The 15,309-nt window shown below is 42.3% G+C and overlaps 1 protein-coding gene across 4 annotated transcripts in view; it reads left to right on the forward strand.

The window, feature by feature from the left end:
* Positions 1-15,309, forward strand: part of LOC131064192 (exosome complex component RRP41 homolog) — a 215,563-nt gene that overhangs the window by 142,341 nt on the left and 57,913 nt on the right. The window lies entirely within an intron of this gene.

A 15,309-nucleotide genomic window follows, 5' to 3' on the forward strand; every position in this document is an offset into this window, starting at 1 on the left:
TGTCCCAGTGCTGCACACACATCCTTTTTAAGAATTGAGATTAGTGTAATTAAGTAATTGAACTTTAATTGCAAATGAGATTAAATATGTATATATTTTTTGTGTTCTAACAATCTGTTTTGCAGGACAATGATCTCTAACTAGTAGGGACACTACACTAGCTCTGTCCTCCAATGAATGTTATGATGCTTCAGCAAAGAAATAATAGCAGAATCGTGGGTATGCAAATCATAGGGAGTTTTCGTTCCCAAATGATTAAGTCTGCAGAAACCCTTGGCTCCACAAGTCTACACAAGAGAAGATATCAAAACAACCAATGATGAATAATGAACCAACCCCCTCTATTTATTCTTTTCTCCTCCAATCGATTGGTTCCTTCTTGAAGATTCTTCTCTAACAACCTCATATTCTCTTATTACACTTTATTATTTTATTACACATTAATTAATTTAATTGGACTTAAAAATATTATTTCATTATAATTAAAGTGCACACGTGACATCATACGTGTAATCTCCTTATCTCACCATAAAATCTTGTAGACATAAAATGTGAAGCCACAAATATCTACCAAATCGACCCCCTAATCCATCTCCTTGGCCTACGAGGGTCTAATGATAGGCCAAACTCCTCTGCGGAGTGATCCTCATGAAAATGGGGACATTGCAGAGACATAGATCTTGGATCAGATTGCCCAAATACCAGCACACTGAAAGGAAGAGATAAAGTAAATTTTGAAATAGAGAGTTGCCATGAAAATCGAGGGAAGAGAATATATTGAATTTTTGGTAAAATGGAAGAATAGGTTGAGGAAGATGTAACTTAGTTAACTCCTACAAAAATAGGCAGATATGGTTACACCATTGAAGATCTTTAGGCTAAGAACTGAGTGGGCATTCACTCCTTTACAGTTTACCTACATAGGATGTTTGATGTAGGTGCATCCTAGGTATTAGGCAATCAACATCAACCAAGAAACCTTTATGTTATTTTATTTCATTTGTGTGTTTGTTAAATATTGACCCTTGACTTCCCATGGATTGAGAATTCTCTAGGTTTTCATTATGTAGTTTAATTTTTTGGTTCCTCTTGTAAAATGGGGCATCCCACTTGGTAGGAATTGTGGAATTCCCCTCTTGCCACTTGTAATATGATTCATGTTGGTCGTAAAATGGGCTTTGTACTACTTGTTAAGCTACGTTGGTTAAGTATGTTAGTGTCGTCGAGAGTAGTTGTCCGTTGCACGATGGTTCCCCATGGGTGGTAACCGCAACCCTCGACCGTGTCTTTATATATGCTCTTGTACTTGTTGTTGGATACACTGATGCAGAGAATGATTATTGTACTAGACATTTTGGCATTAATGAAAGCATTGCTTTGAGGTTCTGGTTACTATTCTATCCTATGGTTATCATCTGACTGTTGATATGCAATATTAATAACACATCCCACGGGGTAAACATCTAGCGTCGTTGCTTAGACGTACTCGGGAAAGGAAGAAGCGGATGGCGTACAGACGCGATGGGCCTACCCGTTGGTGAGATCAACCCAGAGGCCGACGACGCACAAATGGAGCTCTACGACAGAGAAGACATTGCAACAAGGGAATTCTCAATCTTGCTTCAAGCAGCCATCGAGACCTGCCTTCGAAGAGAGGCCACGAAGGCTAAAGTCCCAACAAGTGCCATGTGGACCGCACTGGAAGTGAGCCCCGCAGTGAATCAGTTGATGAACCACCTCCCCTGATGGCTTGCACAGGCATCACTGGCACAACGAACCTGCTTGGAGGAGATTGCTCGTGAGGAGCGACGCCAACATGTCCTCCGATAGTACGAAGAAAACAATCGTCGCTGGGAAGCGGAGCGTGATGGCAAGAGGCGAAGGGGAAATTGAACCCTGAACCTCTAGGAGGAATAAAGAACATTCTATACTATAATAATGGTGTCGTACTATTGACATAAATTGTATCCGACGGGATGAATTAATAAAGAATTGTTCTATTTTTTATATGTTGCTGCTATTTATGAAGATGTACGGGAATTAATGCCCAACTTATTAAATAAGGATAGAAATAAGAAGGCACAAAGTGAGGAGTGGGAGGCCGCACAGAGAGCCCTCATTCTGGAACAAGTAGAACGTAGACGGAGGCTGAGGTAACTTGTCGAAGGACGACCTGCCGAAGGGTTGCCCGAAGGGAACCAAGGAGGTGTCACAGAGGGTGCAGGAGCAAAAGCCAAAGGAGATTTCTACATGTCGCCAGAACACCGTAGGGTGAGAAGCTACGAAGAATTTTTGGAGGAAACAAGGCTACAAAGAAATCTGGTCGAAGAGACCCGGGATCAGTTCAGGAATTTATCCCTTATACCGCGCACAGAGGACCACCGAAGGCAGCAAACAAACGACGAGGGTGAGAACGGAGGGGAGGGCAACCGTACGACTGTAGGTGCGGAGGAGGCACAAGCACACGGCAAGCAAGGACCCCCCTCTTGGGACCCATAACACCAAGCATGCAGTACAAACCACCGTACCCCCAGTCACTCAAACAACAAACACCATCGGCGCAGGTGGGAGTGGTGCAGGTGCACGACAAGTGACACGACCCCCATCAATGGCCAGTAAACAGAAGTTGCCGAAGTTCAACGGCGACGGGAAGGAAGATCCTATTCGCCATTGCCGCACTTACGAAACCATATGGTCAGTGAACGGTGTTATCGACCAGGACGAATGGGTAACACAATTTCCAGCAACCTTAAGGGGAGTGGCCATCGACTGGTACTTCGATACGGATAAGGTCAAAGTCGACACATGGCCCAACCTGAAGGAGTTTGAGATAGAGTTCCGCCTTAGAGATGACAATGAAATAGTAGCCGAAATCTATGGCACAAAGCAGAACAAGAATGAGACGGTCCGAGCCTATAGTCGGCGGCTCAAGGAACTGTTGGGAAAAATGGAGTCAACCAGCGGATGGGTTGAAAAAGAGATGGTTCGTGGAGGGACTGAAACACTCCCTTCTGAAGAAGATGAAAATTGTTCCACCAACCTTGTACGAAGATACATATAATAGAGCAATGGATCTCGAGAGCGAGACCAAGACATCCAAGAAGAAAAAGTAGGATAGCTCGTCCGAGGATGATGACTCTTCTGAGGGAAGCAACAACGATGGCGAGTCCGGCAAAAAGGTGCAAGCCCCGCAGAAGGACATCTTGAGGATGATGAAAGAGCTGAAGGTTATGAAGGGAGGTTCGAGCAAGACCGACGAAGGGGAGCTTTGGTGCACGGAATGTAAGACGGATGGCCACACAAAAGGCTCCTGCCCAAAGAAGGCCTATTGTGATATATGCCAGTTAATGGGGCATCCCACCAGGGAATGCCCCTACAACATGAAAACACGAAACCAACAAGTATTGCTTACGTAGGAACAACCAACTACATCGGGCGGTACCGACAGCTCCCAGGCAAACAATAATGCAACATCGGGAGGCTACTGAGATAACTGGTGGGGAGGACGAAACAATAATAACACAATAACAATACAGCCAGTGGGGGAACTTCGCTTGAGATTGGCCGAAGGGAGAGGCCACACAATATTTGTGCAAATGGTGCGGACCGGGAGACCACGAAGATGCCACCTGCTCGAAGTCCGGCGTCAACTTGCTCAATATCGAGGAAACCAAAGAAGAGGAAGTGCTGCCCGTAACCCGCGCCCAAGCCAGACAAGCAACGTGCCCAGACCCAGAGATGGAGAAGCGAAGGGTACGGAAAGCATTGGACGAAATTGAGAAAGAGATATGAGAGAGGGCGAAGGCAAAGGGTACGGCGGGTACTTCCAGCCGACCAGAGGCGGAGGAGGCTATACTAAATCAAATTTTAAAACTGGAGGTGCCTGTGAAGGTACACAATCTCCTCTAGACGATGCCTCAATTACGAACGGCATTGCTGAATAATCTCTCCCAACCACACACCAATACCAACCACTGCACGGATGTTCCTGGGGGGTCTGCAATAGATCCTAGGCTGCTGGAAGTTAACACTGTAAGGAACCCGACCATTGTGGAGATGGGTATCCTTGACACCATTCTAACCGATACCATCGTCGATGGTGGATCGAGAATGAATGTTCTTCCAGAAGAAATCTGGCGGAAGTTGGGGAAGCTGACACCGTGGCCATCTACATTCAATCTGCTGGGAGCAGATTAGCATGGAATCAAACCCATCGGGACGCTGATGGGCCAGCAAGTTACCATCGGGATGCAACCCTTCATACTGGACTTCGTGGTAATCCCACTAAAGAAAAAAGGGTATAATGCGATCTTAGGGAGAGGGTGGCTGGTGGTAGCCAAGGCCACCCATAATTGGAAGAAGAACACTCTGTCTATGGAGAATGGAGGAAGGAAGTTTATCATAGACCTTGGGACGCAGTTGGTTAGTGAGGAACTGGCATCATCTTCGGAATCGGAGGGTGATGGAGAAGGCGACCTGAGGACTGAAGGATGGGGCTGCATGGAGCCCAACGACAAAGGGATTCTCAAACTAGGAGAGTGCTCTGAGGATGAGACGGGGTCATTGAACGAGCTCTTCCACTGGCAGATGGAGGATTATGAAATGTTTCAGAGCTAGAGGCTCGAAGTAGAGGAACCAGAGCAAGTAACAAAGGAGGTGTACCTACCGGAATACAGAGAATATTGGAAGGGAGACGCCCGTGTGAGTGACACCACCGCACACCAGTTCTCGAAGGAAGAACCCATCAAGTATCAAGAGGTAAAATTGAAGGAGACAAACCTGAGTGACGTAGATAATCCCAAGATCATTCGTGTCGGCAACGATTGGAACCTTGTGTTGAAGGCCACAGCCTTAAAAATCTTTATTCTTCTTCTTCTTATGTATGGGAAGGAGACTGTGGTCCCTGTAGAATTTTATGGTTCCAGGTCTTCGGATGGCCATTGAAAATAGACTTGCCATCAACGGGTCCAAATTGAAATCCTACCATGAGAAGCGCGCAGGGGACCGAGAGGCCGGAAGGACACCCGAGAGTCCGGAGGGGGACCCGAGAGGATGGAAGGCGACTCGAGAGGCACAGGACCAAAGTGGGAGACTCTCGGGCGAGGCAAACCGAGAAGGATGAAGGGCGATCCTAGAGGCAAGGGACCCGAGCCGAAGACTCTCTAGACAATTAGATTAGGAAATTAAATTAAAAAAAAAAATTGAAAAAAAAATAAAAATAATAAAAAATAAAATCGGTGGCCACAGTGGAACCATCATACGGCGGGACTACTGTCGAGGGGGCCACTGCCGGTGACTACTGTGCGGTGGAACCATCGTCGGGGGGGGGGGGGGCACCGTACGGTGGAACCACCACGGTGAGACCACCGTGTGGTGGAACCACCATCGACAGAGGTCACCGTCGGTGGAATACCACCATAGGCCTGAAGGAGCACGACGATGGCAGCGACGGTTTAAAAAAGGGTGAAAGGAAAAATACCACGGCACGACAGGGATAAATGGTGGTGATGGCACGTGAAAAGAAAAATGCACTGACATTCAAACAAGCATGCATTTAATTTAAAAAAAAAATGACGACCAGATTGAAAAATCATTTGATGGAGTCTAGAGCCAAGACGCTGAAAAAATTAGAGTGGAGAAGAAGGTTATTGGCATCTTAAAATATCAGAAAAATGATGTGCACCATGGACTTCCGTGTGGTTCTGAAGGTCCCCACGAGGGCGCTGCCCCTCGACCCTGTTGGGGCATTGCCCCAGACCTTGCGAGGGCGCTGCTCTCGACCCCGCTGGCCCCCCAGACCCCCAGTTTATTTTTGAAGCTACAATACACTTTTGAGTTGGGCAAAGAGCATCAGAGAAGTCACGGTAAGTGTTGGGGTTGTTCCGTACTGTGAGAAAGAAGCTTGAAGCTAAGCATTGGCGGGGAAGCCATAAGCCGTAGAGGGAGACAGATTTGGAGGTTGTGAACAAACAGAGTTTGAGGGAAGGCATTGTAAGCACGCGAAGTCGTATGACACCAGGGAGTTATTCAGTTTAGTTATCAGCCTTTGGGGAGTGTGATGGAGGATTTGAGGCGTCTCCTAGCCTTTGTGCCAAGGGGTTGTGGCCACTTCCAGGCATGAATGGTACGCTTTGAGGAACTCGGAGTATGTCTCGGCTGGACGTGAGGTTGCCTTGGTGGATGCACAGAGGGCTTGAGAGGAGCTGACCACCAGGTTGGAGGCAGTAGTAGTGTGAGACTTAGCTCAGCTTACCCAGGAGTTGGATGCCGAGAGGGCAGCGCAGGTGGCTATCAAGGACAAATTGGCTAGGGAGACAGTATCATTTGAGTAGCAATTGGTGGAGCCTGAGATTGAAAAGCGTGTTTTGCAGACAAGTTTGGTCTAGGCACATGAGGACTGTGATGTCAAGGAAAAAAGAACTCCTTGTGGAAGCAATAATGGTGAAATCCGCACTTGACCATCGGATGGTAGTAGAAAAGGGGTTTTAGGCGAGGACACAGCAGGTGTATGAGTTTCGGATTTGACTGGCGTCAGCAGTTCCTGCATCTTCTTCATCAGCGGTGCAACTACCTCCTTCAGGGACGCCCCCTCGACCCCTTCTTCTCAGTGATTTTCTTATTGTATATAGTCTACTTCATCCCCATTTTGTTGTGTTAGTCCCAGATTTTTGTCCTTGTCGTTCGAAGACGACTTTACCTGTGACAACATATATGATGTGTAAGAGCATGCATGGAATGTCATTAATAAAGAATTATGTGCAAAAGCATCCTTGATTTGTCCTTTGTGATCCTTGAAGATGGAGCACTCCACTCGGCTATTTTTAGCTGGTAGTTGGAGATTGGGAGGGGCATTCCATTTGGCATCCACTTGAGTCATGCACATCTTGGCATTCCTTTTGGGAGGAGTCAATTTTCAAAAAGGCAAAAAGAGATTGAAGGGAGCTTCCGTTGAAGAAATGTAGGAAAGTAGCAATGAAGAGGTAAGGAGGGTTTCTTTTGTTTTTAGGTTGCTAGGGAGCTCAAGTTTGGAGATGGTTTGTGCTGATTGTGTATTAATTTGCAGCTTTTGAAGTCCTAAGTTTCTAGGGGAGACTTGTTGATGGGGAAAGTTTGCACTTTCATCAATGCAGAATAAAATGCACCAAGCATATCCTATTCTCTCTTGAATAAGGAAATCTTGTATGCCTTTTGATTGTCCAAACAAGATAACCCCAATGTTTCTAGTGTCAGGTCATGACTGTGCTTAGGATAACTTAGTGATGATGTGATTTATTGGTTTTAATAAGAGGACTTATGCATCTGACAAGTTGGTCTGCATCTAATATAGCAATCTTATGATGCTTCACATCTAAAACTGGTTAAAATAAAGAGAAAAGGGATAGGGTTCAGGGAATCTATTGACAATTATAGTAATGGCTGATGCCGCGGGTAGACAGACTTCACATAGAACTGATTCCTACTTAGCTAGAAATATATTTGGAACACCACATAAATAGTGCAATCTCCAAAGGAAAATGAAAAGATTTTCAGACTCTGAACATACATTAAGTACCCAATTCTGACACAACTTAAATAAACATTCATAATTGAACTAAGCAATAATAGGCTCAAACTAACCATGTACAAAGACTTACAGTCAACAAATCTCCAATGGTATGAACGAAAAATCAATCAAATACCCTCACACTTCACCATTAAATCACTGAACTTTAACTAACTTGATGAAAAGAAACCATGCAAACAATGAAAGGCAAATGGCAAAACACCATGCCTCAATGCTTTATTCATTTGCTTGAACTATTATTACAACAATCCCTACTCAACAATTTCTTCTCTATTCTACTCCTAATCCTAATTCTAACTTCTAATTTTAACCTCTAACTTCTAATCCCTTACAATGAGAGAGGCAGTAGCCTTTTTATAGATTTTACATTTTGAATCAATGGCCAATATTTAATCCATTCAATGACACAGATTTGCCCTCTAGAAACCCTAACAACTTTTGGTTAATGATTTCAACAACCTCCAACCACCTTCGATTGCTTTCCAACTACCCCCACTACAAGACAAAATGACAGCCTAGCAAAATAACAGCTTTTGCCACAAAGGACAAAATAGGCAGCTGGATAAATAACCAACTTTTGGCCCTTTCTTGAGTTGCATTAAATTTTGCCCAAAAGTTGTTATTTTACAATAGATCAATTACCATTACAAAAAATTCATATTCTTGTTATCTGCAGCTGCTCTTTCTCTGTTTCTATATGTTTCCTGTAGCATTCTTGTGTCCTGCCACTATCTTCCAGAGTTCTGGAAGTGACATCATCGGGTTTTCTGCACTGTGGTAGTGGTGTTTCATCCTCATACTTCGTCTCTGTGGCATGTTCAATCACATCTTCAAGGTTTTGACCTTGATTTTGTCCTCTTTTATCTTGGTAACCATTCCTTCAATCTTGTGCTCCAGATCTCCGTCTTGTTGCTTCATTGGTGGTATGGACTTGCAAGGACAAGTAACTTAATTACAATATTCAAAGACCAGTCATATTTATGAAACCTTTTCACTCTTTCCTTAAAGCTTAATGATCCTTTTCCAAGACCTGCTGGTACTCAGATCTAAGGGGCAGATTGGGAAGTCTGTCATGAAGTATACAGATTTTGGACTACTATTAGAAACTTCTTACTTTTAGCAAACCTGGACCCTATACGGAATAAGGAATTGGTAATGGATTCTAATTTGTCAATGTAAAACTTGGCTAGGAGAACTCAGCACTTGGAAGTTAAACAGACCGAAATTCAGACCTTTAAGACATTTTGGAATTGCCAATCCGGTGGTGGGAATCAAATCAGGAACACACATAAACTCACCCCTTGAAAGGATAAAGGATTAAGGAGAAATCTTGGTGCTAGGACAAGCTGTGGGAATAGTGCTTATTCCCAACCTCATTGCAAATACCAAATTTTGTGATGACCTGGTCTGAATTTCGGTGGTAGGAAAGTTTTTTGGAACAGTGCTTGATCCCATTTTCAGTTCTACTACCAAATTTTGTGAAGGGGCAAAACTCGGTCAAAACCTCGGCATTAGGAAGGTTACTAGGATTGAGGCCTAATCCAAATTTGATTGTTAGTACCAAAGAAACGGGACTCGGACTTGGCGCAGACTCAACAAGGGTGACTCGACTCGAGACTCGGGACTTAGATCGGCCAGGACTCAGCGGGACTCGGCAAAGTGAAAAACCCAAGAAATTTAGCGATTTTTAAAGGATTTAAAACTTGTTTCATGCACCCTTTATTAAACAAACCTTAAATACATAATAACATCATCAAATAGAAGTTAATTTGATCACATACACAAGTATACATCGATCACATTAGTATAAACGCAAATTGTAGCTGAAGGAAATAGCAACCAATAACCATAGATATATAAATAGTGTCAAATGTAAAAATATTACAAAACTCATGGAATATCAAATCCATGACATCAAAATTCAAATGTTCCAGTTCCACACATATATCAAAAGTAAAACAACTACAAGTCTATGGCTCAGAGGAGCCTGGGTCCTTCCTATGAAGGCGTCTAACGCTAAGGTAGGTCCTGGATGCATCAGCAGCCATACTCTCTGCCCGTGACTCCATTCTACCCTCACAAACATCAGCTGTGTCTGGCTCTAGCTCTAGCTCTAGCTCTGGCTCTGGCTCTCCTCGTGCTCTAACCTCCTCTGCCATGGCTACAACCTCAGCCTCTCTATCTACCTCGTCGATCCAATCTAAGTCCTCATCACCAAAGATAGGATCTGTAGCCTCACTGATCCACTCAGATTCTGAATCAACCTCCTCTAGCGTGATCGGGGTGCTGTCATGATCCATAACCTGTTTGTGTCTAAGACGGAGGTTGTAATGAACAAAGACTAGATCATTCAACCTCTCCATAGACAGTCTGTTGCGCCTCTTGGAGTGTATGTGCTCAAACATACTCCAATTGCGCTCACAACCGGAAGCATTGCATGGTTGGCTCAAAATACGAATGGCTACCTGTTGAAGATTTGGTGTTTTAGGACCAAACATCTGTCACCACCTATCTGAGATGAGAAAAAGGGAAAAAAAATCAGCCTCATTTAATAATTAATAACAAATTGAATAACATATAATTAAAATTATGCTCTTAATTTCTTAAAATATACATTTTACCTGGCTACATTTTTGTCCGATTTTCTTTGCAAAGCATACGAGAGAAGACCTCCCCTTCAACATTAGAAAAAGCCTCTAGCTCCTGGACTATACTGCTGCTATGACCAGGCGACATTCGCTCTATCACTGAGTAGAGCCCACTAAGAACCTCCTCATCCGCCTTGAAATCAGGGCGGAAATGAAATGCCGGATTGAGGTAATAAGCAGCTTAATGAAGGGGCCTATGAAGCTGGGTTTGCCATCTCCTGTCAATGATATCCCAAATGGGACGATACTTACTCTCATCCCCTTCATAGGCAGATTTGATGCCCTCCTTGGCCCTATCCATGCCCTCGTATATGTAGCCCATTGCGGGCTTCTCCCCGTCAGCAACACGTAGGAGAACTACCAAGGGCTCAATGAACTGCAAATATTGTGAAACAATATGTAATATCAGTTAATGTAAGTGTGAAATTGTAAATGAAAATAAGCAAATAAAAGAAAAATATGAATAAAAATAAAAACTTAAAACTTAAAACATAAGGTAGAGATTAGAATGCTTAAAAATTTTACCTTCACGATCTCAGCACAAGGGGTCCAAAAGCTTGGCTCATCAAAAATGTAATCTGCAACATCAACTCCTGCAACACTCGTAGCATAGGATGAGGAAGTCCACTCCTCACCAACAAGCATACGTCTCAAAGCTGCCTTACTATGAATCAAGGATTGCAGTGTGATGAAGTTGGTGGCAAATCTAGTGATTCCAGGACGAGCCAACTCCTTCTGCCCCGTGTATTGCCTCATTAAGTTAAGGACCCATGCATGATTGTATACAAATTTGCAAATATTTTTTGCCTTCTCTACACGTCCTGATCCATGCAATCTTACCAATGCCCTCCAACATGAGGTCAATGCAATGGGCGGCACAGGGAGACCAAAATATAGATGGGTGCCTCTCCATCAAAAGTTTACTTGTAGCAACATAATTTGCTGCATTATCGGTCACCACTTGTACTACATTCTCCTCGCCCACTTCATATATGACCTCCTCTATAACCTCACATAGGTAAGTGGCATTTTTAGAATGTGCGGAAGCATCAATGGACTTAATGAACATGGTGCCACTTGAAATTTGAAAACAAAGCAAAAACAGTGATCAATGATCATTCAATAAATCTCAACTCAAAAAAAAAATACGAATGAGAATCATTTAATAAAATTCAAGTTATTCAATCATCTGCAGAAGAAACAAGAAAATTTAGGAGCGTCCGATTTCTCCTATCAGTCCAACCATCGGTCATGATGGTGCAACCCTTCTTTTTCCATATCTCTCGATGTTCCTCTAATGTGGCTTTTACATCAGCCACCGATTCTATCAAGATTGGGCCACTTATCTCGGAATCAGAAGGGGCTTTGAAACCCGCCCCACAAATAGCAATGGCATCAACCATGCTTTGCCAATAAGGAGACCTATCACAAATAAATTAAATAAGATAAGTATAAAATTATAAAATTAGAGTCTTAGACAATCACAAAGTCACAAAACAAACTAAGAATATTAACTACTTAAAAACTTAAAACAATCAAATAAAAACTAAAAGGAATTACCTAGCTGCGAAGAATGGAATATTGCAATAAAACCAAAATCTTCCAATTGCAGCTTTAGCCTTATTGTGTACCTCTTTGTTCCAAGCCATGCTCTCAAGTGAAGGTTGGGCACCAGGAGTAGTGCGTGGCTCAAAATATGAATCCATCCTAGATTTACGAACTCTAGGACCAATGGTTGGAGTTGCATTGATACTCCCACTAGCACTGACACTACCGGCAACAGAAGCACTAGCACTCCCACTAGGACAATATGAAGGCATGGAAGAGGCCTCTCCAACACAACCAATGCTAGCCTGAGCCAACTCCTCCCTTTGCCTCTTCTTTATTTCTTTTCGAGTTTCAAATGTTTCTAATAGTACTTGGCACTCACGAATAGCCTCAGGAAGTGCTTTTGTGCAAGGCTCTGCATCATGGCCACGTATGCCGGCAAGGTGGTATTTCAATCTATTTATGCCTCCATGAAAGATTGTTTTGCAAAATTTATATTTTGCCCCTCCTTTTTTTTGCCCAGGAAAAGGTTCTGTATATTTCCAAGCTGGATCTTTTCTACCCGGGATTGCTCTATGAGGAGGACTGGAAGTAGACATTGTTTTCAAAAGTTGAAGGTTGCTGGAATAAGACACAATTACAAAAAAAATGAATATTTGTCCATTGTTAAATTATAAATTAATACAAAAAAAAATATAATAGCAATGTTTTGATTTTGATACAAAAAACAATGTAATAGAATTTGCATCATTTTTTTCAAAGAAATTAGCAAACCTACCATGTAGATTGTTTTTTCATTTCAAAACATAAAGAAATCAGCAAACCCTACAATGTACATTTTTAAACAAAAAAAATGTACATTGTAGGGTTTGCTGATTTCTTTATGTTCTAAGAAAACAAAAAAAATGTAAATTTTGCTTATAAAAGACCAAAAAAACCAAAAAATATAAATCTTACCTCTTATAAGAAGGTTGAAATGAAATGCAACCTCTTTCCAATCCTCTCTAACAAGCTTTTGATGCACCAAATGCAAGTATTACACTGCCCCAATGTGATTTGTTGAAGAAATTCTACTCCTCCTCCTTGCTGGTTGCCCTACTATGCTCTCTTCTTTTTCCTCACAACTCACTCTTCTCCTCCTATTTTTTCAATAGAATGAAATGAGATGCCTTTTACAACTTAGCTAAAAATATAAATGAAAAAAAAAGCAAGCAAAACCATTTTTTAAATGTTTTTTTTTTGCTTTTTTCGGCTGTTTATGCCGGCCGAGTTTTGGGCTCGGGACTCGCCAGGTTCGAGCCGAGTCACCGAGTCCCAAGACTCGCCAAGACTCGGCCAAAACTCGCCGAGTCTGGGTTCGAGCCACCCAGGACTCGCCGAGGGTGACTCGACCCGTGACTCGCTGAGTTTTGGCGAGTCCTGGAACTCTGGTTAGTACTGAGGTTGAAGGATGCTAGGGTAAATCTTGGGCCTAGGAAGCTTTTTAGGAATAAGGCTTATTGTGATTTTTGAGCTCAAAACACTGAATTTTGAGCTGCAACCTTTGTTTGTGCTTTTGAAAAGGCCTTGATACTCCTCCCAATTATGACTTGGATTGCCTCGGATTGAACTTGAAATTTTATGGATAATATAGGCTTGGAAGCTTGGATTTTGACCCTATCTTGCAAACTCGGTCAGAAGTTCGGTCCTAGGAAGGCTTTTTGAAATAAGCCTATTCCACATTTTTGTGCAAGTACCGAACTTTGGAGAGAAACCAAAGTTTGGGAGCAAACTCGGTCTCAACCTCGGCCTTAGGAAGGTTTCTAGAATAAGGCATATTCCTACCTTGTATGCTATCACCGAATTTGGTGAGTAAAGGGTGAAACTCGGGCTGAAGTTCAGGTTTAGGAAGACCTTTTGGATTAAGAGCTTAATCCCATTTTCAATGCAAAATCCGAGTTTGAAGAAGACCTGGTCAGGATTTCGGTGTTAGGAAATTTTTTTGGAATAAGGTCTTATTCCAATTTTGATTGAAAACACCGAGTTTTGAGGGAAAATTCCAAATTTCATTTCCCAATTTGGGCTGACCAACACTTTGAGGTACTTTGACTTTTCTCTTTATCCCTCCTTGGATCAAGTTGTTCTTTAAATGATATTTCTCCCCCTTTATTCCTCATTTGCCTTGTTCTTCTCATGCTTGGACTTCACCCTGATTCTCTATACACCTCTAAGCCCTCTCTCTCTCTCTCTCATGCTAGCAAAGTGGGAAGAAGGAGAGGGGGTACCTGTCGGAGACGGGGAGTGTGTGCACAACACAACAAGATCCCTTCAAAATTTCCCTAGAATTCCATGTATGTGTACCAATCTTGTATGTGAAATAAAATCTGAATTTTGTCGAGTAAACCCTTGTGTGAGCGTGGATTTGTAACATTGCATGAAGTCAAATGTGCTGTGAATTCTTATTTTCTTTGTGTTTAAATTTCTGAGTAGTTGTCAATCTTGTGAGTGGTTCTATCTGATGTGCAGTGTAAGGGCAAGGCTGCCATTCATTTTATCCCCTTATCTTTGATTGAATTAATATTGCACTCTCTAACTCTATTCTTTATAATTCTAAACGCTGAAAAAGAAAATTATTGGGCTTTGTGGAGGGATTAGGGCTCTTGTTATCTTGTTGTATTGGATGCTTTCCTTGGTTTTTATCATTAAAATTAGCATAGATTAGCATACATTGTGTTTTGGTTGTACCTACACCATCCAACAACATATCTTCTCACTTCTGTGTTTTCAACTAGATCATAAATCTCCTCACTGTATAGTGATGCACCCCCATCACAACATTCTCAATCATAATATATCTCATAAAAGCCTTGATTGTTTGATTGCTTCTTGTTAACCCCATCTTGCAATTTGTTCATGGTCATCCATGTTTTGCTAACTACAAGTACATTGTATGAAGCAACAACTTAACATTATTGAGGTATTGGATAAATGCGTCAACCTCCTTTTTAATAACATCCAATAGAAACTGAGGAGAATAGGAGCCATTAAAAGCTTTTACTTTCTGAAAATGCAAAGAGGAGGATTTCTGAGATGAAGCAGGAGTGGATACAGTCTGCTTCAAACTCCACGAGACAAGTTGTTTAATGTGAAAGTACCTATTATAGGCCTCAAGCTATTCTTGTTTCTTTGAATCGGCAACCCATACCAGATGATGAGGACACTGACAACAACAATGCTCCCTAGGGGGCCCCTAGCTAATGCTGTCTATGAAGTTCTGTTTGAAGATGGTATTTTTTGAGTGGGGAAGATAAATCAGTGAATGGTAACATGTCTTGTAAATATTATGTCAAATGGATTGCTATATGCTTTGTATTTATGATGACATTTTTCTAAGTGATTAGGTATTGCATGTGTAATGTCCCCTTTTTTGGCTAATTAAAGTGACTTCAATGTCAACATCAAATTATAAAATAAAGTCACTTTACTATTAAAGGGGAATTCCAAGAGACAGGAAGGGGAAAATGAACAGTCACAGGGTTGTGCTTCAAAAGAACATTGAGAGGCTCATTC

This window comes from Cryptomeria japonica, chromosome 6 (genome assembly GCF_030272615.1).
Source record: "Cryptomeria japonica chromosome 6, Sugi_1.0, whole genome shotgun sequence".
Taxonomy (NCBI): Eukaryota; Viridiplantae; Streptophyta; class Pinopsida; order Cupressales; family Cupressaceae; genus Cryptomeria; species Cryptomeria japonica.